Raw genomic sequence first — 3,994 nt, forward strand, 5'->3', positions numbered from 1 at the left:
CATGATCCATCATAAAAATAGATCCTCATATTACGGCCTATAGTTAGTTAGCATTTTTGCTTTGCCGACAGGGTGAGCTAGATCAATAGGTTCTTTGGCTGCATAAGAAAAACTAACAACTAGTATATGTAGACTATATTCACACAAGACAGTCAGGCCACAAATTATGGAGACCTTTGATCGATTGAGCTGCCAAATTAACATAGCAGGACAATAGGAGAAAGAATGCCACTGAGGGGTCCGGTGGGTGCTGGGGTGGGAGTGTTTCTGGAGTAGGCAATGGTGATTTGTTTGGAGGCATGCTAGAAATTTGTCAGAGAAACAAGGAAATGACCTGGAATAAACTGAAACAGCAATTAAAATCTTGAGACCGCAGAACAGAATTGAAGATATATAACAGAGTGGATGTGCAGGATGGGTAGAGGAGGCAAAGACAAAAACATTAGCGCAGGAGAATGGAAGGAACTTAGATGTAGAGTAAAATAGTAAGATTAAACGAGAACTTACCAGTTTGAAGTTTGATCTGTATTTTATGAGGAGTTACGATGAGGGATTACGTGAAGAACCCGCTCAGTGCGCAGGCGCGGCATACTTCCAAGCAGCGGTGTGGAATCACAGATAGACACAGTTATTTGAAGTAAACATAGTAAAGATAAGGAGACATCAATTTATTAGTTTGATCCATATAATGAGGGTGGGAGCGGAGGGCACGTAATCCCTCATCGTAACTCCTCATAAAATACAGATCAAACTTCAAACTGGTAAGTTCTCGTTTAATCTTACTATTTTACTTCGGAGTCACGTGAGTGACTACGTGAAGACTTCAAAGCTCTGTGATTTCAAACCGTGTAACAGTTCATACTTCACTCGCTGCCGAAGTCATTCGAGGGAGGAAGTATGTTATCGTAATCAACCATGAATCTGTTTGTAAAAACAATAATGGTGTTATTAACAACAACAAGACCAATTGCTCCCCCGGGCTTAAATTATATATTTTTTGCAGATTCTTTTTCTGCAAACGATACAGGTTCTGTCAGTGGTTTGTTATAAAAGTTTGGAACGTATACTCCCTAGACCACCCTGCAGTAGCCAGGATGTGGTCCATAGGCTCGTCCATCCTCTTAGTTACTGACGTGGAAGCTGTTCTGGTGGAATAAGATTTTATACACGTTAGTATTTACTCCAGCAACTCCCAGTACCTGCTTGAGCCACTAGAGATAGTTTAGCTCGTCACCCGACCATGAGGTTTCCTGTGGCTGACCCATAAGGCTTTTTCCTCTCCCTCGGTATTCCTTATTGTGTCGATCTCTAAGTGGGTCATGACACATAAAACGTGGTTCAGGTGGGTATGCCCGGAATTTCATGACTGGACCTGATGTTCCTGGTCTGTTCTGTTTGGCCAACCCTTGAATGGGCATGTGACACTATCTGGTGTTATAACCATGTTGTCCCATCGCAGTAGATGGGAGAGCTGGCTCTTTGTGTTGATGTAAGGCCACCAGCATGTCCATCTTCAGGGTAGGCTGTTCCAGGGTGAGTGACCTGGCTGGTGATCATCCCCTAAGGTATGTCAGGATTTCACTGACATCCCAATTTGGGTGTACCTATTTCTGGGGAATGGATTGATATACCTCTCCTGTATCTGATCACCAGTGAGCGGTACCCAAGTTGAGTAGGCTAACAGAACATGTCCTTCATTGTGGTGAAGACCTGCCAGGAGCTCCAGTACAGTTTTTTGTTATAGTTGAATGTGTAATTCCTGTTTTGGAAACAGTGTACCATTTCTTGATGCTCCTCAGGTATGTTCCCTAGGATATGCGACGGAATGCTGTCATCAGGTTGATAGTGCTCCTGATCCAAGCACAGCAATGGTCTTCCCAATTCTGCAATTCTTTTAATGACCATGTCGAGGATCACTGGGAACCATGCTTGTGGACTTGGTCCACTGTAATTTGCGTAGTACCCGACTGATGAAGCCGTAGTACCTATTGAAGAGGTAGAAGGAAAGGAAAACATAGAGATTAGGTTCCCCCCACCCCTCAATACGCGGGAATGTCTCCATTGCCGCTGCCTTGAGATTGGTTTCATGTGACGTAAGTTAGTACGTGGTGATTTAATTGGATATAAGGAATCGATATCTGGTGTCCATATTGCTTAGTGATTTCAGCAAATATTTTTGGTTTAAATGTATGTTTACAGTATTTAGCTCACCTGATAGGTGAGTTACTGATGGTCAAACATGTTTGACGACAAACGGTTTCCAATTGTTAATAAATTGTCCCCTAATATCGATGTTCTCCGCCCAAGTGGTTTGGTATATGCCACCACTGATGTTGTTATCTTATAAACGAACATGCAAATTTGGTGGACTACTGAGCAAATGCTTCACTAGAATTAAGTAAGTTAATATATAACATGTTTAAGTCAATTCATATTGGCATTAAGTATTACAAGGTCAGTAACACATCAGGACACATAAGATGTTACTCAAAACAGGTGGAAGTGTACAACCATAATCCTTCCTGCCGATAAATTCCATGATAACACTACAGATTAATCCATTTGCCCCCATATTACAGGTAGAGATAGTTTTGAACACTAGTATCTCAGCTCATAGGAAAGGTACAAAGTTCAGTAGCTGGTAATGCTGCTATATCCCAATTACTTTGCCACGTAGTTGATTGGTGGTTAATGCACCATGACTGATAGTCTTAATGAATACCAGATAACAACGTTGTGGATGGTCAACGTAAATATCTGGATATATATTTTGTGCACCGTTCCCAGAGGCACTGCAATACTGGGTCGATGCGTGGAGTGGACGGAGCAAGCCCCTATTCCATCTCCCTGTTCCAAAATTCAATTTAATATATGGTCCCTAGATAAGGGACGTATCAGATTATTAAACTGATAAGAACAGATACTACACTTGATCTTAGCCAAAAGGCCGAGAAGCGATGCAGCTAAAGCTGTATCCAAGGATAGTTTGTCGTTAATATATAAACATGCCATGACGGAATGTTTCTAAGTGTCAGGGCTAGTTGATTCTGGATAACTTTGACTTAAATGCCGCAACGCTCATCATGGTTACTCCATCCAGGTAATTGCGGTATATCCGAAACTTATATGAGAAGGTACTGAATAGTGTGCATCTTCAAGGTCGATGTCTACCATAAAGTATCCTTGGATCCATGGTAGTAGTTACAAATCCCATGAATGGGTATACCTGGTGAAATACTCAAGTGGTTTATCAACGATGGTGCGACATTCACCATCGTGGGAGGGTAGACCACTTGGGGTGCTTGCTGAATTGGTGGCAAGATATTAATTCTATTCCCCTTGTATTTATTTTTTGGTATATAACTACCAAGAGTGATAGCTTCCTAACCAGGCGTGATTCATCCACCCCTTGTTAGTACAACCCTTAACCTTTATGTGATGGTAGGAACCATACTTATCTGTCTTCATTGTTGTTTTCTTCGGTTTCTGGTTCCTTGTTCTTGTAGGGACGATGTTTGTTGGGGGGTGGCACATTTTCCCCTGGGGCCTGCTCTGGGCCGTGGCCTAAAATGCTACAGGTTTGGCATGCAGGCCCCGAGCTTTCACCAGTACCATGAGGTAGACGCCCCTGGTGGACACGTAGAGGTACTGCTGTCTGGTTTAGTGTGGTGCTCATTCCAGACTCTGCCCTCTTGTGCCGAATAGTTTGAACACTTCGTCCAGTTTTTTAGGACTGGTTTGGTAAGTGCCAGGTAGCAGGATCTGTGCTTATGAGGTCGGCGTTCTCATAGTCCTGTTAATTTCATAGATTGAGGGCAGGTTTGTGAGTTCATTTCAGAAGTTATGAGGTATACCGTTGAACAGTAGGGTCAGGTGTTTTGCCATACTACCCTGCCCTTCTGGAATGAGCAGGTGGACATGATAGCCGACGTCAGGGTACCAAATGCATTTTAAAATATTTAGGTTAAATGCGCTGCTCAATGTATCCCCCAAT

General features: G+C 42.7%; 1 non-coding gene across 1 annotated transcript; it reads right to left on the reverse strand.

Annotated features, from left to right (window-relative positions):
• Positions 1-2,767: 2,767 nt before the first annotated feature.
• LOC116983596 lies at positions 2,768-2,959 on the reverse strand. Its single transcript, XR_004414752.1, has one exon. It is a non-coding gene; the product is annotated as a U2 spliceosomal RNA (small nuclear RNA).
• Between the last annotated feature and the right edge of the window lie 1,035 nt (positions 2,960-3,994).

This window comes from Amblyraja radiata, chromosome 18 (genome assembly GCF_010909765.2).
Source record: "Amblyraja radiata isolate CabotCenter1 chromosome 18, sAmbRad1.1.pri, whole genome shotgun sequence".
Taxonomy (NCBI): domain Eukaryota; kingdom Metazoa; phylum Chordata; class Chondrichthyes; order Rajiformes; family Rajidae; genus Amblyraja; species Amblyraja radiata.